The sequence below is a fragment of the Molothrus aeneus genome, chromosome 2 (genome assembly GCF_037042795.1).
Source record: "Molothrus aeneus isolate 106 chromosome 2, BPBGC_Maene_1.0, whole genome shotgun sequence".
Lineage (NCBI taxonomy): Eukaryota > Metazoa > Chordata > Aves > Passeriformes > Icteridae > Molothrus > Molothrus aeneus.
Window position 1 is genome coordinate 56,792,958 of NC_089647.1, and position 25,743 is coordinate 56,818,700.

The 25,743-nt window shown below is 42.9% G+C and overlaps 1 protein-coding gene across 4 annotated transcripts in view; it reads left to right on the plus strand.

Moving 5' to 3' along the window:
• The first annotated feature begins 59 nt into the window (after positions 1-59).
• Positions 60-25,743, plus strand: part of ELF1 (E74 like ETS transcription factor 1) — an 87,238-nt gene continuing 61,554 nt past the window's right edge. For all 4 annotated transcript variants that reach the window (XM_066545038.1, XM_066545039.1, XM_066545040.1 and 1 more), the window contains exon 1: positions 60-159. The gene's annotated coding sequence lies outside the window, so the exon portion shown is untranslated. The remainder of the gene's footprint in view (positions 160-25,743) is intronic.

A 25,743-nucleotide genomic window follows, 5' to 3' on the forward strand; every position in this document is an offset into this window, starting at 1 on the left:
GGAGGGAGCGCAGCGACGGGAGCCGGGAGGGCTCAAGCCGCGCTCTCCTCCCCGCCCTTCTCCACCTCCTGCCCTCACCCGCTCCTCCTCCCTCGTCCCCGAGGAGGCGAGCGCTCAGCGGGAGCCGCCCGGACCGGGAGAAGGAGCCGCGGCCGCTCGGTGAGTGCCGCCCGCCGCCCGCGTCCCGCGCTCGGGGGCACCGGGAGGCTCAGCCGCCTCCCCTACGGTGGGGAGAGACACCACGGACCGCGGGTTCGAGCCCCACCGCCGGCAGCGCCCCGTGCCAGGCAGTCCGTGCCCCGCGGCACCCATGGGAGATGAAAGGTGTTAGGAGCAGGGCGGTGACAGGGTGCGAAGGGGCCGGGGAGGCAGCGGGCCCCGGCCGGGCGGCGGAGCGCGCCCTGGGGCGGCGGCCAGCGGAGCCCGTCCCGCCGGACGCCGCTGCCAACTTTCTGGGAGTTCGGCGGCGCGTGTGTCGGGAGGGCTCCTGCTGCACCAGCTTCACCTCCTCCCTCTCCCCAGTGCCCCCGGCACCACCGCCCTGCCCTCCTTCTGTCCCTGCCTCCCTCTCTCCCGGCCGCCCGCCGTCGTGGGGCAGGAGAGGGGGGGCGAGGGCCGGGCGGCGCCGTCCCGGGGCGGGGGGGACGGGGAGGACACGGTCACGCTCGGGCGTCCCCGGCACATTGGCCCCGGATCGCCTCCTCCGCTACTTCCCCCACATATAAAACTCACCCCGGGCTGGTGTTCCACAGAACACCGTCACCCCCTCCCTCTCCCTCCGCCCTGCCCTGTGTGACTGATCTCCCCACGGTTCTGCGAAAAAAGTCGTGTTAATTCACCGGCTGCAGCTGGCAGCCTGTTTGCTACAGTCACGCACAGGGGTGGAGGAGAAGCCTGCGGCGTGAGTCATGGCTGTAAGAGGCCCTCCGGTTGTTTATGGCAAAAACAGAGGGTGGCTCATTCGACATGTGGGAAATACGGGGAGGAAGCGTTGCCTCGATCCATCCTACAAGGACAGGGCAGTGGTACCTGTACCGGGCACCCCCTGCCCCAGCTCGCTGTAGAGCTGCCTGAGAAAGGAGGTGGGGAGGTTGCCTTTTCCTCTCACAAGGAGGGCTTGTGGTCAAACTGTCATAGCTAGCTGCAGGAGTTTTGCATTTGTCAGCATTTCCATTATAAGTGTACTTTTTATGTAGTTCACAACATGGCTATAAATATACGCCCTGGGTTGAAATTTGGTCGATGGCATCTTCTCCATCTAAGCAACTTTTGAAATTATTCTCCTTGGATGCTAAGTGGAAATCCATGGAAAATACCAGCTTTTTATGTTTCTTTCAACTTTAAAGTTTAGCTGCTTACACACATGGACTCATTTACAGCTGTTAGTCCAAAAAACTTCCTTCCCCCTTGAATTTGTTAAATTGGGGAAGAGTTTAAAGGCATTATCTCAGTAGGCATTGGTCATTAATTAGTGCAGCAGAGACTCTTACAAGGTCCCTGCTACCTCGAGTGATGGCACCCAGCTACAAAAGGGACACGGGAGACTGTGTGTCCTCACAGCTCTAACCCCCGAGTGCCAGGGCAATTCCAATGCCTCAGCACCACAGACAAGAAGCTGGTGTTAAAATCAAGGCAGAATACGCTAACTTCCCTCTGTGGGATTTAATTTTTTTTTTTTTTTTTTTTACCGTGTCCGTTCAATTGTTGCTTCTGAGACAGGGAACAAGCCTAGTATTTAGGAGCTTTCGTTTTGTGTACCTCTGTATACGCACTGGGTCTGGATCCCGTGAAACATGCCTGCCACCCAGTGGATGTCGCTGATCTCTATATATTCTATACATTTACCGCCTCTCCCCTGTGCCCAGCCCTACCCCGCCGGTAAGTTTGGGAAGCCAAGCGCTCAGGATGCCGGCCTGCCCGCCTCGGACCTGTGCCCGAGGATGTGTTGGTCGTGACAGGATGTGCCAGCATCCTTCCCGGCCAGCTCGGGACACGACATGCGTCCCCCAAGGTGTAGCAGCTTTCTGGCTGGGCAGCAGTGAGGAGAGGTGAATGGGGCAAACAACTGTACACAGAGGGAGAGGCAGCTTCGGGGCTGAAGCAGCTGGAGAATCGGATTTTGCAGCTTGATTTCCTTTGCCGTTGATCTCCACATAAACATAAAGGTTTTTGCCAGTGGTCTGTTGGGCTTTCTGGGAGCCTGGCCTGAGTCCCTGGGATCTGCTTTGCAGTTATGCTAAACTTAACCATCTGGAACATAAATGAGTGTCTGTTTGGTCTCTGTGTACAGAAGATGTTTTGCAGGTCTAAGCATGTTAGAAATACAAGCCTTGAGTGTCAGATTTGCTGACTCAGTGTCCATAGTTTTTTGCTATAATATATCTTAGTTTCCTGTATTAAAAATATGTGGATAACAGTATCCTTTATCTTACAGATTACTGTAGTGATGAGAAGCATATAAGAACCTAAGAGAAAAGAAATATTTTCCTCTGTGATTTGAAAGTGTTTTATGATGCTCTAGAGAACAAGGGCAAAAAGAGGAGTTTGTGTGTTAATTATAGCAAAGCTTCAGTGGGGAAAAATGTGTCCAGGTCAGCTGCAAATACAGATTTATCTAGTTAGAGATTTTGCATATGAGCACTAGGAGACATTTTTAGTTAACGTAGACCTCTTAGTTCTAATAATTTCTAAAGTCTGCCTTGCTTATCATGCATTTTGTAAGTAATTTCCTAGATTTTCTTTCCTTTAGGAAAAGTGCCAAAAAGCAGATAGGCAGCCTGGGGTAGCATATTTGTTCACTGTCCTTCACCAGCTGGATTCGTAAGGTAACACCTGGGACTCTGCTGTCATAGCCCCCGCTGAGGGTAACCAGTGGTGGTTGGTCATGGCTGTGCTCTGTGTTGCTGTACTTGCTCGTAATTGCTTGTGCTGTCTGATCACCATGAGGAGCTAAGAAGAATGTGGAGGTGGCTGAGCAAACACCTACTGAAAATGCACACAGTGCAGTCTGGTTTTGGACATTTGACCAAATGCAGGTGGACTTTTCATGGGGGCAGCAAAAGGGGGACCTCCAAAAGGGCTCCACCCCCCATTCAGATCTGTCATTGGGAGGTGGAAGAGCATTAAAGCCTTTCACGTTTCTAGACACGTATTGCCATTGGGAGACAGCATTTTCCCTGGTTTTGTTCTGAAAACAGCTCAAGTATTTTGGCCAAGTTCTTCTAATCCCAGTCTGCCTCTTTCTGCACCCCTAACTCAGAGGTAACTTCTACAGCACATGGAACAGAATTTAGCCTGAGGCAGACATTCAACTTGGAAAATTTCAACCCAAGCAGTCAAAGTCTGGCCAAGTTACAAGCAGCTGGAAGCAGCATCTTGCATTGGAAGTGTTCAGCAGCTGCCTAATAGGCAATGCTACAAGCTTCACCAATCCTGTGTATATGTTTATGTACATGGAAATATGCTGCTGAATGACAATGCTATTTGACTGGTTACATGGTCTACTAACCATTCTTTTGATTTGTTGGTTTTGGTTTGGTTTTTTTTCCTTACTAGAGAAAGGAACCTAAACATCTTTGGTTAATGCTATGAATGATTTTCCTTACTCCCATTATTCATTGTTTTCCTGGCTGAAAAATTGAAAACTTTAAAATGGAGCCTCTGAAATAAATGACAAGTCAGGGCTTACTCGCTCTGAATACTTTAAAATGACTTAACGATTGTTAAAGACCAGTTTACAGTAGAACTAAAGCAAATAGCTTCCCAGCATTTTGAATTGTAAAAAACCCACATCTCCCAAATTCCTAAGCTATTCATCAACTGCTCTATTGTAGCAGACTCACCCTATATTGTGTCCCTGATATATCTATTAAGTCTGCAGTGAAGTGTGAGTTTAAAACAATTGTGCCATGGAGTCACTGTGGAATAAATACCACAAACATTGGCAAAGTTGCTTCATAAATCTTTCTTAGTTTAGAGAGGAACTTAGGCGTGCCTTTTTTCTATGGGACCGCAGCTGTTTCTTGTGAGGTTCCCTGGGGGCTGGATCCTGGTGTAAGGCTGGTTAATATCAATATATTCACAGCTTCTGTGATGATATCGCAGCATTACCAGCATATTATGTGCAGGTTTGTGCATGTGTGGAACAAGTTATTAGTATACCATACTCCAAATAATTTTTTTTAAAAGATCAGCATCCATCAGAAGGCATTTTTCATGCAGCCACATACAAAGGAACCAGGATTGTGGTTACACCAGCACGATAGGGGACTGTCCTCAAACTGGTAATTTATTGAAAGAAGGCTTAAGAATTTGTGCAGAGAATCATCTCAACAGGAGTTTTCATTGCAATGCTGCAACTGAAGTGTGGTCTTTGGCTGTGCAGCAATATAAATATTTCACAGAAGTAGGAAAGTACGTGGCATTAGTAAGATCACAGGAATTCCATGTCTGGTTTTGCTGCTCACACGTGAGGGAGGATGTGAAATATTAATAAGAGCACAGGGACCAAAGTGATCCAGGATTTGGAGACCAGGTGTCACAATTGCAGATTGTACATCTGAGGAGCTATATGGTGCCTGTATATATCATACATGTATGTAAGGAAAATACATGATATTTACTTGACTATCCAGTGTCTGAGAGATGAAGTTAGGCATGTTGTACTTTGAACTAATAAGTAGCAACGACACTACTTTAGGGCAGTAAAGGATTGTAGTGGATTTGCAGTTGCTGAGAGTGTTTAAAGTTGCTGGGTTTTCTTCTTAAAGATATGCTTTCACTTGCTTTGGTGGAGGATGTTTCCAGTGTGTGTAGAAGGGGGAAGGACTGTACTCCATTCACCTGCATTTCTCCCTAGATTGAGAAAACAAGATTACTCGCAGTGCTTTCTGTGTATTGTAGCACATATTGCTACCTTGACAAGACTACAATAAAATGCCATACTTTAGAACTTGACTGGTTTTCTCTTGGGTCGGGAGCACCATTTTTTTCTTGGTGCCTAATTTGACTTCTGGGAGTGTGATTAATTACTGTGTACTCCCCTCTAGAGTATCACCACATCTGGTGGCAGCTGGTGACAGGATATCAGATCCTCACTTTACACAGTCCCCTCCTATTCCCAGGTTGGTGTATCATCTTTCTTTGTTCAGGATGCTGTCAGTTATATTCCCTATATATATAAATAGGGATTAAAAAGGTTTTTTCTGCTTTTAGATAGGCAAGGACATTGCTCGGTGTTCAGGAGTCAGCTGCTCACTGCTCTTCCCTTAGCCATCTCTCTGTCCTTTGGGCATTCCTCTCCTGCAGCCACATCTGCTGCAAAAAGACAGAGGCAGGCAATGTACACATGGCCTGGCAGCAGAACACCCCTGGCAGTCACTAAAACAACAGAGGGTACATTGGTGAAATCGTTTTGTAACCTGAAACACGACTGACTGCCTGAATCAAGTTGAAGCATTACCTGCAATGCTCCTTTTCAGGCAGCTTCACAATAAAACTGAAAGTTTTATTTAGCTTGGGAATTGAACTTGAGCCTAGATAGCTGCGGGATGGTGCTTTATAATTCCATAGTCCATTCTTTTTGATATAACAAACAGACACATTTTTTCCTTCTGCAGCTGAACTAGAACAAATAGACTCTATAGAGTTGAAATATTTCTTTCTGTAAAAAATGTACTTTATTGTATGTACTGTAGTGTATATGGTGTCAAAAATCTGATGTTCAATCTTTTACAGTGGTTTTGGTTTGGCTTTTTCATTCACACTTTAAGATATCCTATGAAAGTTTTAAGTTAATAAAACATTTTCTATATAGGATGAGTTTACTGGAAGTTTTCTTGTTGAGAACAACTGAAACTTGTAGAGATGAAGTTCTTGTAAGTCACTATCTTTAGACTCGAAAGCATGTATATATGAGTGTTTCCACTGACTTGGACATACTCAAGCACTCCTCTCAAATATGATTTTCAAATACATTTTCCTCATCTGCTCTATTGAGATGTTCATGTTTCAGAAACTAGTTACGGTACAGCCTTCTAGGGTTTGGCCCATCTGCCTGTTGCTATGTTCATTTGAGTTAATAATAATTTACTATTGATTTCTAGGACATGCAGGAGCCAAACACAAGTACAAATCAGATTGGATGCTTTCAATTTTAAAGAGCTCTAGTTAGGTGATTTAATAAATATCTTCTCAGAAAATGGCAGAATCAGAGAACAATGAATTTGGCATTCAATTTTGATGTTTCAGTACTTGGATAAAACTTGTATTAATATGAGGTGATAATGAATGTTGCCACATTGTGTCTGTTTTGAAAGTGCAGTCATGGGTTGTAGTTTGCCACTTTGTGACATCTGTGTTTGTAATATTTAGTGAGTTTCATTCCCTTCCTGGTTGTGAGGTGAAACAATGTTTGAGGCTGAGATTAAAATTGTCAGAATTGTTAAGTGTCCCTCTCAGAACCATATCAAATTTTAACTTTATACTGTTAAGTAGTTGAGCTATATAACTGACTGTTTGTACGTGTAACAGCACAAACTTATGTGTGTAGGATAATTATGCGCCCTGAATTAACAAATACTAGAAATAGTAGTAGGACTGTGTTATCTGTCAGGTTTGATTTTCCACCTCACCACAGCCAAGTGTCACTATAATCAGAATAGTCAAGAGTTAAGTGTTTCTATGGAATGCATTACTATGTACCTACTGTGCAAACTTCCCATTTCATGCCTAATCCAGCACACATGTGGCCAGTGAAGATGTAATTTTTCCCACTCTCCAGAATTTAACTTCCTTTTATTTGTATGTGTGTACAGAATTATTTTTTCTTGTTTAAACCTAGTACTAACACCCACTTGTCTACTCTAGGCAGTGGATATCCTGGTTTTTTCCCTCCATGAATACAATAGTGACATTAAGCAGTTACATTGTCTGGAGTTCCTGGTGATACAGGCATCAACAAAATTTAATTAGGTGTTTCAGCTTGCTTGACCTTGTTCTGTGACTCATTTGCATGTCATAGGTTCAGGGAGAAAGCCAAGCACTCTCCAAGCCCTGGCAGAAGGTTGCTCACACAGTGTCTGCTGCTGCAGCTTCTGTTTCAGCATCTGCTGCTGCCCAGAGAGGCTCTGCTGCTGTGCCACTTCAGCAGCTTGCACGTCATCCTTGCACGTTCGATGATTCTGGGGTGTGTTTGGGCTCTTTGGAGAGGGGGCATGAGCTGGTAGTGGAGCAGTGGAAAAGCTGTAGGGTTCTGCAACTTGCTGCAGACCTTTTCCAGGCAAGGAGGTATTGAACAGCATTCTGGTTCTTTGTTCTTTCATTCTGTTAAAAGGAAAAGGTCTAGGAGAAATTTAAAGGTCTGTTAAGGTCCACTGTTGATCAAGAGAGCTACAGCAAATATGTTTGTTTTAAGGGAAGCTGAGGGTGGACTTCGTCACCAGTTTACTGAAGAGGTGACAAGGTTATGCCATCCTGTGCCATGGGATTTGGGTTTTTTTTAAGATAAATGACAAGGGAAGTGGTATTGTGGGTAGGAGGACAGCAAGACTGGTCAGAAAAAGGGTGGTGACAGTACTTAGTGTTCACGTACTGCCATAGGAACCCTGACTGATCCAAATTTGTCGTTGTTGAATCCAACATCCAGTTATGTTGTGATAATAATGTGTTGTCTAAGGAACAATGAATCTCTAGAGCATAGTCCATAGCTGTGATGTCTGCTTGGCTTTTGCATCAGTCATCCCCCCACCCCTGGCAGCTGGTCACTCATCTTCTGCATGCATTTACTGTCCCTGACCTGCCAGCTGAAAACAGGAACCCTTCTGTTTCTGCCAAAACTATTTTGCTTAACTTGCCTGGTTAAAACAGTAGATTTATTTCACTCAAAATGGACTGGGGAGCCTAGGTGGCAAAGCTGAGGCACTTTCTGGTAACTGTGCTGAGAAACTGCTGGGGGCAAGGGTTAAGGAAATCAGTGGGATGTTAGTGGAGATATTGGAAATGAGATGCATCACAGAATCTAGAAATGTAAACTTTTCTCCAACCTTGTGCTGGCAGACCTGTACCAGCATTTTATGTTTGCCTCTGCTAGAGGGGAATTATACCCACATGTAGTTTTGTGCAGAGAATAGATCCCCCAGCACCTGCTTACTTCCACTGAGGTAGAGCTGAGCTCTTTTCTTGTGTGTTTGGATTTTCATGTGCTCTGTGCAGCTGTCTTTCACTGGATGCCTTTTCAAGTGAAACCTTCATCTTAAGCCATCCAAAACAAACCTCTAGGGATCTTTCTCAGGTTTTCTTAGTTGACCTAATTTTATGGGTTAACAGATTTGGTCTGAAGGATTTAAAAAAATATTACTAAAAATTTTTCAAATTTGGTTTTCAAATGTTAATATTATCATGTAGCAAAGCTTGGCAACCATTACAAGTACAATATTTTAATTAATGAAAAAACTGGTTTCTGATCATAAGTATACCACAGCCATGATTGTGAGAGGCAGAAATACACTTTTATATTCTTTGCAAATGACTGTTTGTGAATTTTTTTCCAGGATGTGTCTATTATGTTAAATTGTTTTCATGTCCTTAAGATTAAGTATACCAGTAGACATCTATCATACTCTTTTGGGAGGGGAGGGGGTGAGTGCATCATTGTGTACCTCATTTGAGGTGAACTATTGCAAATGCATGACCTAAGGTCTGATGTAGCTGCTTGCTTTGCCTCTGGAGGTACATTTTGGGGCAGTCTAAAGCAGAGGTTAGACAGAACAGATTTTCAGGGCAGCATGTTTTCAGGATGTTGTTGGCATAAAAGGTCTTCCTGTGTTTTCTGCAAGAAAACCATTATGTTAACCTTTGTAGATGTTGTGTTTTGTCCCTCTGAAATAAAAGCTGAATCAGAAGTGGGGGTTTGTAGTCTCTGTTTTATCATTGTGTGTGACTAGCAGCTAAAAGGTCAAGTCGTACATGAGACTGTTACTGTATAAGCCCTTCATTGTGTTTACTAGGTAGGTGGTGTTTTTCTTCTTTTCCCAAATCTATACACATTAGTCAAAGAAAACTACTAATTTCATGTTTTCCTGAAGGGAAAAAAAAAGTATTTTTAGAGAGAATCCCTTTCCTGTGGAGAATTTTTGCAAAATACTGTGTTCTTCACATACTTTGAGATTCAGACTAGGTTTCAGATCTCATGTCTTTGCCTCAACACCTATCAAGAATATTACTTTTTAAAAAATTCTTTAAGCCTTTAGGTCTCCTGGATTCACACTTTCCTTGTTTCAGATTGACATCAAGTCATGTAGCAGCATTAAGTGTAATTAGACACTGTGTAGTTTGTTGGAGTTTCTGGTTTATGATGTGGTGGATAACCATATCAACTCTCCCATCTTTTTTTGAAGTTGGAACATGTATGTTCAGATAAAAGTGTCTATTCTGTATATGTTATCATCAGACTGAGCAGTAGTCTTGCTATAAGTGTGTTCAATAGGCAGAAGTATTTGTGCAGGTGTCATTTAGGGGAGAAAATGCATAATTGTGGTTCTTTTGCATAGCACTGTGATCATCTTTGCAGGATGACTGCTTTTTAGCAGAGCAACCTATCCTAAATGGAAAGTATTAGGGAAACCATGGAATTGAGATACTGTGTTAAACTGGAGGACAGATGCGAGGGTGGCCTTATGAATGCTGTCACTGGTACTTTGCTGTTTGTGTGCTCCCACTTTCTTACTTATTGCATTTTCAAATCATGGCTTTCAGTTGGTTACTGAACTGGAGACAAGTAAAAATAAAAATTTGGAAGGGCTTTTTTTGGTTTCTTTTTTCACTGTTCTGGGGAGGAATCCCTTTTTTGGGATTACTTGTTTCATCTGCCAGAAAAATATTACTTACCATCTCCAGATAAGTAGGGAGGAAATTACAATTGTATGTGGATTCTGACTGGAACATGATCAGAGCTTGAGTGGCTTAAAAGCAGATGTCTCCAAGCTTTTGCTCTGGAGAGCCACCACAATCAAATTTTCCTATCTTTATTATAAAATGTATTTGAATGTTCATTTATATGCCTGAAGAATAGGGAATAGAGATGGAATGAAAGAAAATAAGGTAAAACAAATTAGAAAGGGAAAGAAGTAGAAAAAGGCAATCCAAACTGGCTTTCTCCTTCTAACTGGAAGAACATGAGCCAGGTAAATGAGACACAGAAGAAATTGAATAGTCCCACTGGTAAAGTTGTGGTAATTTAAACTCCTATTGAATAACTGGGAGCTAGATCAGTGCTTGCAGAAGAATGTTGGGTTTAATTCACTACCTGTAGTGAGACATTTACATCCCTCTCATCTAGCTTAGTGTGTGGATATTTGTTTACTGAAGGATTTTTTGGTGTCCTTTTTAAGAACAAAGTGTTACCTTTTGCCACATGTGAGGAAAATGGACTCAAATCTGAATGCTGCTACCAAATAACATTGAAGACCAGTTACCTGTAATTAGAGCTTAAATTTCTTTCCCCTTGTATCCTGAACATAGTGTGATCTAGTTTTGAGGAGATTAAGAGCATGAAGCATGGACAAGCAGTTTTTTCACCTAATTAATGATCAGATTTTCTAAGTGAATGGTAGCCATCAGTGAAGCACCAGAGCTTCTCCAGTTGGATATGACCAAGAGTTCAAACTCAAGACCTTCCAATTCCTTTTAGACAGTCTGGACTTACTTTGCTGTGCTTTACAAATGAGGAGGGAGGTACAGAAAGCTCCAGGTGATTCTGTGGGAAATCAGGTGTGGTTGTGATTGGTGAATCACAACCAGGTGAAGCTTGGGATTGGTGACAGTGATCAGACCTGAGGGGAAAGTAATGGGGAAAGTAAGTCAGTAGGGCCCCATCAGTGATGTGGAGAAAAAGAGTAAATGAATTAGCAGCCTGCCACCAGCTCTGTTTTATCACAGTAGTGATATTTTTTCTTTTTTCTCCAGAAGATTTCAACTCTTTGCACTTCTGGCATTTAATAAAAGTGAAAATAAATGGATGACAAGGAGATATCTTTTGGGGCTTTGCTTGCATGGCTAGTAGAAGTGTATTTCTGCTCTGCTCAGAGTCAGAGAGATGGTATGGATGAACAGGTGTCCAAAGTCAGGTTGGGTGGGGCTTTGAGCAACCTGATCTAGTGCAAGAAGTCCCTATCCATGGTGAATAAGATGGACTAGATGATCTTTGAAGGTCCCTTCCAACTCAAACTACTCTATGATTCTGTGATGTTGATGGCAGGGAGGAGCTTTGTAGCAAAACAAAATGTCAGTAGCCCTGTGGAGAAGGACTTGGGGGTTCCTGATGGATGAAAAGCTGGACATGAGCCAACAAGTGTGCACTTGCAGCCTGGAAGGTTGATCACATCCTGGGCTGTGGCAAAATCGGCGTGGCCAGCAGGATGAGGAGGTGATTCTCCCCCTCTGGAGATCCCAGCTGGAGTGCTGCATCCAGCTCTGGCATCCTCAGCAAAGAAAAAAGACAGGGACCTGTTGGAGCAGCTCCAGAGGAGGGCCATGAAGATGATCAGATGGCTGGAGCACCTCTCCTACAAAGTCAGGCTGGGAGAGCCTGGGAAAGAGAAGGCTCCAAGGAGACCTTATTGTGACTTACAGAAAGGAGGGATAGGGACTTTGTATGTCAGATAGTGACAAGAGGCAATGATTTTAAGCTAAAAGTGGGCCAACACAACTACTGAGTGATTATGCACCATTTTCCCCATTCCTCTGTTTTGCTTTGTCTATGTAGATTAACAGCTTTTTGCTGCATTAGCTCTGCCCTGCAGATCCTCAGGTCAGGTCTTCACCCTGCTCCTTCCTGCCTACAAGCATCAACTGTTCCCTGGGCACTGTACCTGTTGATTTGTACCCAAAGCAGGGTGCTCTCTCCTCTGTTTTCTCCCTATATGATCTCCAGCTGCCATAGCACCACAAAAATGCAAATCTTCATTTTCTGATGATGCAGATAGCATTTTTCCAGTGTGGTGAATTTTCCAATGTGTTGTATAATTTTGTTTCATAAATCCTGTACCTCCAAATCTGACTTTTGCTAGAATGGTGCACAAATAATATATTTGGGTAGCTTTGAAAACATTCACTGGATAATGTCATATACTTGAGTAGAAAGGGGAAATTTAGTATTAGGATATTAAGGAAAATTTGTATATTTTCAGAAAATTAGGTAGAATTAATGCACCTAACACTGTTACAATCACCTGGAACCACAACCCTGAGACAGATCGTTTAGGATCTTCTGGGGAAGCAGCAGCCTGCTGCATGCAGGTAAGGATTAGCAATAAAAGAATTAAAGCGTCCTTGTTTAGGGTAGGGGAGTTCATTTTTTCATGAAACAGAGTAGCAGGAAATAAGCTGATGCTAGCTTATGCAAAGCAGCAAGGGATCATAGCATAAAACCAACAGGCCTGAGGATGAGAGCAATTAATGAAAAAAAACGCCAAAAAAGTAATTTTCTTTACTCTTTCTCCTTCCTCTGTGAGGTCATTGACTACTGTCATAAAAAAGGTTGTTTAATTATTGTTATTCTGAATATTAAAATTAAATTAGTTTGATGTTACTCTTCAATTACTCACACAGGAAGATGTCTGTGCTCTCAGTCACAAGTGGTATATTTTTGTCTGTTATGCAAAGCTGGAAAACATTTCTAATAAGTCTTGCTAAAAATGGGGAGCACTAAAAGGAAAAGTTCAAGAAATAAAATTAGTTACAGAGAAGCAGTAGATGAAACACTCTGAATTGAGGCTACTGTGCTGGAATGTGAACTCCTCTTCCTTGATGGTGGAGGGAGTTGAAATCACTCAGTTCTAGCGGGGTGTTTTTCAGAGCACAGGTATCTTTAAAGCTGATGGACCTTCAATAAATGCAGGACTAAATGGATTATAAGTTTAAACATATATATATTGAAATGCTAAAGAGACCAAATTGGACTGAAATAATAAGTATGAAATATATATAGTACTTTGAATGTAGCATTGAGAATATTAAGCCTTTATGACAGGTTATTTGGGGAGAATATTGAACTACTTCCATTAATAACAGAATGACCTCTGTCAGTAGAAAGCAGGAGGAAAATCACATGTGGGAAACTGTGCATGCCGTAATATCTTCTTGTTCTTTTAGCCTCTGCTTTCCAGTTTTGGTTTCAGGGCTCCCTAGACCACAGAACCAAGAAAGATGATTCCTGGGAGGCTTTTGGAAAACACATCATAGTAGCAGCAATTCTCTCTGGAGCTGAACCTCCATGCCTGTTTAGGATATGTTTGACTGCTGTACCTTGTTTTTTATGGGCAAGTGACAATAGCAGAGGTGGTGGTTTGGTTTGTTGGACTGATCCACAGGATCTCAGTCCTACAGGATTTGCTGGTAGGACTGCTTGCCTGACTGAAGATGAGCATAGAGATGGAAACTGTTGTTTTTGTGACTTGAAATGTAGCTGAGAGATAAAAATGTTGGCCTTCCAGCAGCCAGTTCCCCTTCCCAGCAGCACTGAGCTCCTCAATACCCCTCCTTTTTGTGTCCTGCAGTCTTTTTTTTTTTCCCCTCTCTTCTCCATGATTTATGTATTCACCAATTGGTTAATGTAGCATGTATTTGGATAGGTAAGCCTGCTACTAAAAATATTATTTCCTGAACAAGCAAGTAACCAGGTTGTGTTTCTAGCTAACTGTTCTTTAATAGCCAGGTCTCAGCCTGAGTGAGTTGCAATGGAAAATTGATTAATTCACATGAGCTTACTTTTTTCATAATTTATTTTCTATCTCCTGCCTCTCCAAGTTACCACTTTTATCTTTCTCCATTAATTAGAGCAGCTGGAAGAGCAGTAATAAACACACTTTCCTTTCCTTTGTGTTCACATCCTGAGCAGTGCAGAAATACCCTTTTGCATTCTTGTAAGCATCTAAAATATTCATGGAACTCTAGCTCAACATTTTTCTAAAAATGATGTTTATCTGGATTTCCTTTAATTCCATGAATTTGGTCTACATCCATACAGGGAATCAGCACAAGTGTGTGAGGTAGCCAGTGTGGCCTGCAAAAGGCGGCGGGATTGAAAGGATAAAAGAAATCGGAATAGCAGTAAATATTTTTTCATCTGACTGGAGCAGTAGAAAAACTTGCAGCAACCACCCTGACACGTGCATCTGTTGGGTGCTCTTTTTTGTTATTGTCTGAAATAAAATGTGGACCAAGAATTCCCTGGTACTTCTTTAAGACATCAGCAGTAATTTCCTGTAGTGCAGATGGCGTTCTGGGACTGCGCAGCCTCTGAAACCTAACTCTGTGGTCTTTAAAAGAAAATTAATTAAAAAAAAAAAAGGCAGCTGCAGAAGTGCAGCTTTGGGTCCAGAACTGTCCAGCTAAGGGCGGTGCCTAGCTGTTCATCCTCAAGAGAGGGTTTGATGGGGAACATGATGATCCCTCCCCCTCTGCTCCCACCCTGTAAAGAGGCCAAACAATAACAGCAATACTGACACCGCTGTGCTGTAACTTTGGCATGTGTCTGTGCACTGGTGTCTGGGTGTACCAAATACTTTGTCTGTGATTAATAGCATTCCTTGCATAGAAACTTCTGAAAATCTCAGCTTCATTCTTGATTTTTATACTGATAAATACAGACATTAAAAAATCCACTGTGGACACTGTTTTGGTTTTTTTTCTTCTTCCTAGTACGTGTTTATTATTCATGAATGTGTTGCAACACCCAGAAATGTAATGAATGACTCACAGAATGAGCAGAGGAAAAAAATACAGTTACAACTTTTTAATGAGGATTTCTTAGCCAAAATGTCCCAGTTGAGAAACCCCTGTTGGACTATATAAAATTTGCCCAGTCCTCTGTTTTATGTTCTTTCTGGATGTATTTGCAACATAGTGTCACTTAGTATATATTTCTGTTCATTCACATACCCGATTTTTTCTCTTTCTTGTATCAGGGATTACAACATTTGGACATCAAAAAGAAAAACTACAGAACAACATGTTTACAAATAGTTCTGGATTTTGTGTTTGTGTGCATAAAAAGGAAAAGAGCAAAGGCCAAGTTTCCCACTACTGGTGTAGTAACATCTCTAATGGTTTCAGAGTAAGCTGATATTCTTCAAAAACTATCCTTGCAAAGATTCTGAAGCAAATACAACCATCCTGTTAATGCAGCATAGCTCTGAAGGAGTATAATAGTGGGGGATCTGAAGCTTGTGGGATGATGTTGGGTGTGCTGTTCTACTTCAAGGATCAAAACTGACTTTCTTTCTGGAAAGAATGGTTCTTATCCTTGGAAAGTCTAGACTTTTCTTCCATTCACATGTTTTTGAATTTTATCAGTATTCATAAATTTTACTTCATGTCTTGTACCACCTTACCTTTGTGTCTTTCTTGCCCAACAGTGGGACGTCCAAATTTGCTTAAAACCTTTGAGTGCAAATGTGTAGAGATAGATAGGCAACCTAATACTTGTCTTTCAAACCAGCTGTACCAATAAGTGATCATTTCATTTGTAAAGTTCAGGATCTAGCATAATCTTACTGCAGTCAGGATTGTACAGATGTGAAAGGAATTTTCAGGACTGATACACATACTGTGTGAGAATTTGGAATAAAGACATGATATTGCTATGTCCTTGTTGGTTCTCTTGGGATATTTAGTAATTCAGTAACAAAAAAGAGTTCATTTTGACTTTGTTTGTTGCAAGTATGTTGTAGTGAGGTGTTCTGTATATAAAATAGTGTTGCCTTTACAAAGCAAAGCTGTACTTGGGCCTTATTAGAATTATACTGTTTTTTGCCTTGTTTCAGAAACAGGTTGTGCTTTTTCAAACAGTAAACTCTTCTAGATTAAAAAAAAAAGTAAATCCAGATAGAGTTAGCTCTTTATTGGTATAAAATGCATTCCTCTGTCCATTTCCTTCTGATTAGTTGCCTTGTTTCTTATAGGCTGTGTGCTGGAACAGTTTCTGCAGATGGCATTCAAAGATGTAAGGAAAGTTGGCCTTTTTGTGGATCAGTTGAGTGACTCTGAATGAAGAACTGGAAATTAGCAAATTATAAGTGAGTTGGATTTTAGGATGCCAAAGCTTTAACTGTCTGTCTGAGAGTGCTTACCAATAGCATTAGGTGACACATGACAATTTTTCATTTTTCTCCTGGGAAAACCTGATAACATTGCATTGTATTTTGAAAATATTTGCAGATCATGGTTTAACTCTTGTCTCATGATTTTTGTGGGGTCTAAAGCTCACTGAGAGAAGTAGTATGGGGTATAAATTTGTCCTGTCTCTATTTTCGTTTCTTTGCGTGACTTGCCTTTGAGCTGTGGGTTTACAAGCGTGACTTCTGTCACACCTACTGGCAGGGGTATTTATAGGATGTTAAATAACTTTCAGTGCACTTTCTGAAACAAACAGGCAAGGAGTGTGCAGAGGGAGGACAGAATAAGAGCTAGCTCAGATCAGAAAGCCATGGGTTAAGCAGTATCTCTGTCCCTCCCCTCTGCCTGTAGCATTCCCAAGAAATGTAACTCTTTATTTTATTTTTTTTAATTTATTTTTTTTTTGTGACTGTTGTACAATCATGTGAATCTTAGGGTGAAAAATTTACCTGAGTGCAGGTCCAATGTAGTAGTTATTACTGCCACAGAGGGAGGTCTGATATCTTTGGCTGGCAGTGCTCATCACAGTCTGATCTAGTTCAAGAGCAGCCAGCATTCCCCATCCTCCCCAGTCAGCTTTCTGCCACAGTAAGGCATTTAAATGTTTCACTGGAAGATTTAACAGGTACCACATGGATCAGAACCAGTGCAAGGAGAGGATGGGAAGGGAAAAGTGTGGTTGGGGTTGGTAAAGAAGTGCTAGGGAGAAGTTGGAGCCTGTAGTTTCTGGCTGAGAGTGAATCAGAGATTATCCTGTGTCAGAGCTGTATCTACTACCTGGATTTTTGAAATTCTTTTCCTCTACAGCTTGCTTATCAGTGGAAAGGAGAACATACCCAGATTTTAAACCATTCTCAGAAATATTGAGAAGAAGTACTTCTCAGCAGAGGCAAACCTATAACAAAAGGAGGAAGGAAGGAAGGAAGGAAGGAACTTTGAAAGAGTGAGGAAAAGTAAATTGTCCTATAGATTTGCCATTGCTAGGATATGACCTAGGAATACCTTAGAGGTGATCCAAGAAGAGTTTGTGCAAGGTTGTACAAGGTCAGGGGTTTGTAGCTGTGTGGGATGTTGCTGTACTGCTGGCAAAGGCAGCATTTTGCCAAATCTGCCTTCAGTAGGAAACACTGGAGGCACAGTTGGAAGGACAAAATGGACGAGGGTCAAGCTGCCTGGTGCTTGATTGTGAATCCATTTAATTTCAGACACCTCTCTAGCCCTTCTGCTACCAAGGAATCATTTCTGGACTTCTGCTACCATAGACTTGGGAAATACTCCCTTGTATATTTTGAAAGATGACATTTACTATCTGAAGGATTCCAGTTAAACACAGATGGCCAGGATACCTTCCCTCTCAACTTTTGAGAAGTATAGTGGCCTTTTAATATGCATTTTGTTTACTATCACCTTTCCTTTCCAACAATTCAACTGAAGTTCAGAAGATGAGCACAGTGTAAAAGTAGACTGTATTTTCTCAAATTCATTGTGCTCTGCTTTCACAGTATGCTCTAAAATATCATGGAATCCTGCCTTTAAATTGGAAATTAAGAACTGATAGCTGCATGGGCTGCTCTCCAGGTGTCATCCACATTTCTTCTCTGAGATTCTTTTCTATTGAAATCTCTGAAAATGCAGGTTTGTAGATGGCAAGCAGTTGTCTTAAAAAATATCAGAAGTGTATTGCCTGAATTTGTGATTAAATTTTTAAGTAACACAATGGTACAAATTTGTCTGTGCCTAAAGTCCTCCTTCCTTTGGGCATAGGAGTAAGCTAACTTATAATCTGATGCAATTCTCCATGTGTAAATATTTAGGTCATTATGCATCTGGCAGCATTAGAAACCCACAACAGTGTCAGCCTGTGTTGTATGTGGCATCTACCCCCACGGAAGGTGCCAGCCCACAAACCAAAGTACCAGGGCAGTAACACTGTGATAGATGTGTATCATATTTATTGGATTAAAATGTGATAGCACCGCTACTAGTGAGTGTTTCTTGGTGTTGTGCACAAGGAGAAAAGAAGATGCAGGAGTTTGAGTGTTAAGAGTTGGGTGGAAGCTGGTTCAAGTGTTGTCCTTCCATACACAGTTGAGCATATTGGGCATATCCATTGCTCAGGTGTTCTTTGGGGCTGTGCTTGTGAATGGAATTGTTGGAGTTTTTCCTTCCCTTCCAGAGACGCCTGAGATGAACTATTTTGCAAAGCTTGAGATACTGGGATCCTACAAAAACAAATTCAAAGCAGAAGCTTCTTAAATCCAGTCTTGAGACAGAGTTTGATGAAGCCCCAAGTCTGTATGAGTTGATTGTATGAGCCTGAGCTGGGAGCAGGGTGGTGGGATCTCCTCTTGCAAGAGTGGAAAGGAGTTAGAGCATCTTGAGCTGCATTAGGAGTGATACCACAGGGTGCCACATAAATGGGGGCTTGCTAAGTCTTCTCATGTGGTGAACTTGTGTATAATGTAGCAGAAAAAAAAAAACAAACTAAGAGATTTGGATCTAAATTTTCTGCTCCCTTTCCTTCATCAAAACAGTATTTTCTCCTCCCCAACCCCCTTCCAAAACCAAAAGCTGAACGCAGTCACAAACCTTTCTTTTGGCTTGTGTTTATGAGACAAAATGGTATGCCTTTCAGGTGGTGTGTCCTCTCATGGTTTCAGTTTCCGGCTGCCCCTTGTGCAGGCAGCTGCTTTGCTCTGCTCCTGTGCCTCCTGGTAGCCCATCTCATCCCGCCCTTGCAGACCTGTAGCTTTCAAAGCCACTTGTGGAGGAGGGAGGCGATTACCAAAGCAGGGTGTGAAAAGAGAAGCAGCTTGCTTGGGTTCTCACTTGAGGCCCGCAGAAGTGAGAGCCACATCCAGGTCTCTGCCAGTCCAAGCCTGCTGGGCTGCACTGCTCCCCTTGGAGCACATGATTTGGCATGTGTTTCTCTAGGAGCTGGGGCCAACAGCAATGTGAAAATTGTACTGTGCATTATTTATTTATTTATTTATTTATTTATTTATTTATTTGTGCAGCCTTAACTTTTCTGCTGGTGGGCTCCACCCTCTGCCACGCTGTGTGACTGCACAAATATTTGCTCTGGGAAACAGTGGGGGGAGTAGCTCAGTGCAAGGAATATGAGGCTGGGATGGAGTGGAGGGCTAAAGCTGTTTAAATTGGCTTAAGCTGTGCTGTTGGTCAGTGTCTAGCTATGTCTTTTGGGCAAATGGTGATCTAAGTTTCGTGGAAATACTCATCCCAGCAATGGGCAAGATCACTTCTTCAAGCCAAAATTATAATTAGCAAGAAACCTGATACAGTTCCAGGGATGAACATCCACCTTCATTCTCTTTTGCTAAACATGTTTACATTTTACATATGCTTTTTAAAAAAATACTGCTTCCAGATTTAGCTTAGAAACAGCAAAATGTTTGGATATCTTGTGCTAATACATCACTACAAAATGATTTTTCAATTTAGTTGACTGCTTGGATAAGAATGTGTTGTTCTTTCCTCTCTAAAACATAACTATTAGACTTTCTTTAATTATTAAAGTGGTGCTCTCCCTGTGCCAATGTTACAGTTCCTTGTAACCGCTGTGCACCTGGGTCAGATTTCTTCCCTCCGTGCCCCATGATTTACAAAGGGTTTTGCAGCACAATAAACAAATGCTTTTAGATCTAAGATTGGATTAGACTTAAGTTGTTGGAGAGAAGGAATATACATCTGTTGTGAGAGGTGGAAAATATATAGTAACTAAAATAATGACACAGTGTTTTCTCCTCATGGACTTTTTTCAACTGAGAAATACAAATTAAGTCATATTTTGATAAAGAGCTGTAGTGAAGATATTTTAGTACTGACTTAATTGATACTTTTAATCAGTAAGTCATAAAAAGTGTGCTGCTGCTTCTTTTTTCAGATCTTTCACTAAAGCAGGCTGCAAAAATAGGATAATAAACTACGTCTAATAAAGTCATACATGGGTAACTACCCTTTAAACAATAAACTGAGACCCAATTTTGCTTTTAAGTGCCATACAGGTGTCATAAGGACTCAATTACTTGGAATTAACCCCAAAATTTTCTTCTTGGCAATTAAGCATAACCAGTAATTGGAGATATTAATGTCCATAAAACTATGGGTTTTATGCAGCACAAAACTTGTGGGACTACTGGTTAATTATTACTGTGAGTGTTAATGACAGCTGTCCTGAAATACGTTTGAATTTATCTCAATGTGTTTGCTAGAAGTAGCTTCAGGTTTTTCTTACTCTCATCTTCCCTGCTAATTGCCAGGCTGCTCCTGCTGTTTCCTCACCTCCCAGCTCCTTGCCATGCCGTTGCACCCTCTCTGGTGGCTGTGTGGTTTGGGTCCCTGTGCCACACCTTCTCTTATGGCCAGTGCACTGCTTTGGACTCTGCCTTTCTGGGAATTTGTGGGAAACCAGTGCACATGCCAGCCACAAACAGAGCATGAGCTTACCCTTCCTACAGAAACAAGGTAGAAGTAGCTCTGTCCTCACCGTCTGTGCCATGTTTTTAAAATTACACCTCTGTCAGGCCTTTCAGTGTGCCCTATGCTATCATAGAGCCTGTCCCAAGCACCTACACTGCTGAGGGCTAGGCGTCTTCCAGTGTTGTTTACTAGGCACGAGGCTTTGTTTAAAGAGCATGAAGAGCGTATCAGAAATTTACTGGGAATCCCAGGAACCCTGGCTCTGGCATTGGCTGTCTGTCCCTGTTCCATTGGATACTGCACTTTAACTCAATTTCCCCAAGCATTTTGGCCTTCCAAAGTTTCACTCTTTTTCACGAGTCAGCCAGTTTGGTGTGAGCAAGATGATATTGGTTGAAAAGATGAGATGTTCCTCAGAAACGTGTTTGTTCATTTAATTTAGGATGAGAGAACACAGTCTTAGAGAACGTGCCAGGGGAGGTTTGGGTTGGAGGTTAGGAAGAATTTCATCACAGAAGGGGTGGGTAGACATTGGAATGGGCTGCTCAAGGAGGTGACAGAGTCACCGTCCCTGGAGGTGGCACTTGGTGCCATGGTCTAGTTGACAGGCGGGTTTTTGGTCATGGGTCAGACACGATGATCTCAGAGGTCTTTTCCAACCTAATTGACTCTGTCAATTATTACTCGTGGGGGGGTGCGGGGCGGGACGTTCCGTAAGGATCGGAGGCAGCGGCGGGGATCCGGGGGGGCGCGGGACGGCGCGGCTCGGGCACTCCCCGCACACGAGGGAGCCGGGCCGAGCGGAGCCCGGGCGGGTCACGAGGCCGCCGCCGGCCCGTCCCCCCCCGCGCCCCGCCGCCACCTGCGGGCCGGGCCCGGCGGAGCGCCGGCCGCCGCCCCGGGGCGTGTCGTGTCGTTCCGAGCCGAGCCGCCCGGCCCCGCGGTGAGTCACCGTCCGGGGCCCGGGCACAACTTCCCCCTCTCGACAGGAGCCATTTTAGCTGCACGACGCTGCGGGGAGGCCGGGGCGGCGCCGCGGGCCCCGCGGCCGGGCGGTACGTGCTGCCCGGGCAGCGAGAGTCGGGCGGGAGGGCCGGGGGGACGCGGCGCCCCGGGCTGCGGGCGGCGGCTGCCGCTGCTGCCTCGACGGGCGGCCGCGCCCGGGGCAGCGCTCCGCAGCCGTCGGGAGAAACTGCGGGGAAGAGGGAACTTCTGGAAAAGCGCAGCAGCAGGGAAAAGCGAAATATAAATTGGGCCGTGAGTAAAGGGGCGTCTCGGGGCAGCGGCGCCGTGAGCTGCCTGAAGCTGTGCCTGTTACTGCGGGCAAAGGGCACCGCGGCTGTGCTTCTCTGAGCAGCGCACAAGTGTGACAGCTGGCTTGTAATGCTGCTGCGTTTTATACTTTTGTCTCCTTTTCAGCGTGCGGGGGTGCCAGGCTGGCTGCCGGTCGGAGCCCTCCAGCCGCCGCTCAGCGGGCTGTATAATTCACGTATTTTATTTATTCTGAAGCTGTATGTGCCTGGACTCGGCTAGCATGGAGCAGGGCACGGTCCAGAGCGATTCGGGCAAAGTGTTGGCTATCAGCGCTGCGGCTTTGAACACCTCCGTTCCGCTGCTGTTCGCCCGGTGTGGTCCGTGGTGACTTTAAAATGGCAGGTTTAAAATATAATTTCGAGGACAGATCATTCTCTGCGCCCTTAAATTGAAGTTCTCTGTCTGCCGAAACAGAGCCATTAACGGCAGCCGCCGCGGTGTCGTTTCAAAATAGAAGGAGTTAAGTTGTTATGCGGGCAGGTACTCACCTTTTCCTGAAAATTATTAAGAAATGGAAGTTATGGTGATGGTGTACATGGCAGACCAATTAGAAAATAGGTTTAGTGGTAGTTGTAATGAGAGAAGAAAATCTTGGAGGTAATTGTGGTGCGTCAAATTGCTTCTTAAACTTTCAGTGGATGAAAACCACCTTGATTCTCCTAATTATGTACTTCTGGACTCTAGCAAAGTTTTTGAAAAAGAATCTCTGTTTCCACATTTGTTGAACGAAAACATTATTGAGAAGTTTTGTCTGAGTGTATAACTTTGGACCATATATTTCCGTCTGTCACTTGAGAAATCCAATTTGATATCTTCTTACTGAAAATTAAATGACGGGGCACTTGAGCTGTTGTACACAAGGGAATACTTTCCAGGTTCATTTACTGTCTAGAGCCTGTATCTGGGAAGTATAATGGAGTCTTGCTTAGTACTGTGATCAGTTGCAGAGGAGGGAGAGAGAGGGAGGCAACCATTAAGTAAATGGTCATGTTTTGGGTGAGGCTGTCTCTTGTCTTCAGCCTTCCGAGTGTTCAGCCGTATCTTCCTTTGGCATCTTACAGTACAATGTGTTTTCACTATATTTTCATTTTACATTTTGTTTTTTTTTTTTCTTTCTGAAAGCAGCAAGTTTTGCAACTGTTTGGGGGATTTATTTGGCGCATCGTTACATGTTGAAAAATCACAGATAAAATTACAGAGGAGCTACTTGAAAAAAAAAGAGTAATAGAAGTTTTTTCTGAAAAATTCTTAAATATATTTGCATCTCTCCTTTTATCATCATGACTTTCATTTTCAGATCCTAGGGCTCTCTGCTTGCAACTGGTAGAACATGACCCTCCCTTTCCTTATCTCTTTTCTCCCCTTCTTTCTTTTGCATCAGACCCTATTGAGACATCCAACCCTAAAAACTTGAGGTTTTAAGTTTTTCTTTTTAAGTCATCTCCCAAGCTGCACCTGCTTATCTTGGGAAGAAGGCTTTTTGTTTTCTAAAGGGTAAGTGGCCGCTGCTACTTTCTCTTGATCAGGGCTTCACAGAGGAGCAGTTCCTCTTTAAAGGCAAGAGCTGCCATGTTCATTCTCTTTTGCTGCTGTACAAGGGCTTTGCCAGGGCTACAGACACATCTGTGGTACAGTGGTGGAGCTGGGAAAAAGTGATTTGAAAGTCCTCCCAAGACTTAGGGATGACAGCTTGGACAGATCTAGAAGGCAGAGAAGTGGATTAGAAGGTACAGAGAAATGGTGTTAGTTTTTGTATAGCTGAAGCATGTGTTTGTCTCAAAAAAAAGAAAAAAAATCCCACCTTTCCCCCCACACACCCCCCCAAGGCAGGGATCTTTCAGTTTGAATTGTTTGTGATTGTTGAGAGAGCCATGGGAGTGGTGTGTCATCAGATGCCAGTTAGCTTGAACATTATTTCCAGATCCCTGCCTTTACAGAAGTGTTGGTTTTCTAATGTGCTCTTTTCTCATCCATAGAATATTAGAATTGTCAAATCCATGGTCTTGGTCCTCAAATAAGAAGGAAAAAAGAGAGAGACATCCAGAATTGAAGAATGTTGTCTGCCCGGTATAGCCTGATGTTTAAGGATTGCTGAAAACTCATACTTTGGTTGTGTGTGTTACTTTTTAGACACTTGATGTGTGAAAAAAGCCGAATACATGAGGTGTATTTTGGCACAGCCATATTCAAGGGAGGGAACTGTGGCAAGACTGTGCTCAGTGAGCTGACAGAAAAGAAAGAAAAATGGAGGATTTTCCTCTGTGTCAGAGGAGAAGCTGTGATCTCCAAATCCACTTTCTCTTCTTGCAGGTGTTAGCAAAAATTTCTCAGCTTTTGCTTGCAGATTTTGTTGTTTTCACTGACATTTTTGTAACTCACTGGAGTTTGTTGGGTGTGTGAGAAGGAGCAAGGACTTTCCCCTACCACAGTGATTCAGCTCAGGAGTGGCAGGAGGTGGAGTTCACCTTTCCAGCCTTGGTTACAGTTTGCACCATAAGCTCTGAAACTTTGCTACCATATGCCAGTGATTTATGGTGCTTATAATTTTAATGCCACTGACATGTTTTAGAGATCATTTGCATTCTTAAATCTTGCTTTCTTAAATCTTACCTAAGTGTTTCTTCACAGATAAAGTAGTTGACAGAGACTATACATACTGGAATTTTAAGTCTTTTGCTTATCAAAAGTCTGCAGCAGCCGTGTGAAAGGCTCTGGACATTTTCACTTTTCTGACCTGACCTGGCTAATCTATTTAGAGGTAAAAACAATTTATTCTTCAATATAAGCCTGTCCTTTGGCAAAGCTTCCCACAGTCAGTGTGTCAGTGGTTGTGCTGAGAGGATCCCATTGGCTAGGGACCAAAGTTTATGCATTCTTGCCTTGGTGTGCTTTAGGCCTTACCTGTCAGCCATCTTCAGTGTTGAATCACAGGGCTGGAGCTCAGGTCATTTATTTGTCCTTAAAGAGATCACTCCCCTTGTGTCGTGTGTGAGTTTGTACTAGGTTCAAGCAGGCTTCAATGTGAAATTGATAGTAGTTTTGTTAGCCTGGAAAGAACCTACAATTCCTAAATTTGCATGTAAAACTTATCTCTCTCTGTATTGGGGGAAAATATATTATGGTTAGGATAATTTGCTAGGAATAGGAATGCTAAGTGCATAGGTTGGAAACTGTGGGAAAGAGTTGCTTTGGGATGGATTGAATGTCACAGTCTTCATCTATAATTAGACATTTTAGTCTATTTCTAGAACACCCTATATTTAACTCATCATGAACATTTCTGTGTGAATTTACCAAATACATTTTTTGTTTTGAGGGGAATGTACTGCACTTCTTGAATATTGCCATTGGCGTACTAACGGTTTCATCGCTTCACTTGAGAGCTCCTTCCGCATTTCCCTCACCTTCTTGCGTGGTAGTGGTTTGACTTCTGAAGTGGGCTCAGTATAAATGTCACACCACACAGCTCTTGAGTTCCTGTGTTGGAAGAAAGAGGTGAGCTTGGGTGATTCAAATTTTTGTCTCAATTTTTTCGCTCTTGAGACAAAGAAGCATTTTTACTTGTTGTGGCTGCCTATACTGTTCTGTCATGCTGTATGTCCTTCTAGCATTACTAGTGTTTTTCATGAGATCCTTTGACAGAGTGAATAAAGCTGACAGGTTAGAAGAAAACTACCTTGCTCTTCTGAGCTTTGTATTAAGTCACTGCTGCTGTTCTCCAGTTTTCAGTTATCTCAGTGTTTATTAGGTTTTAAGTTGCAGCTAGGGAAAGAAGCAGCAAAATATGATTGTGAAACTGTAGTTACACTTTGTGAT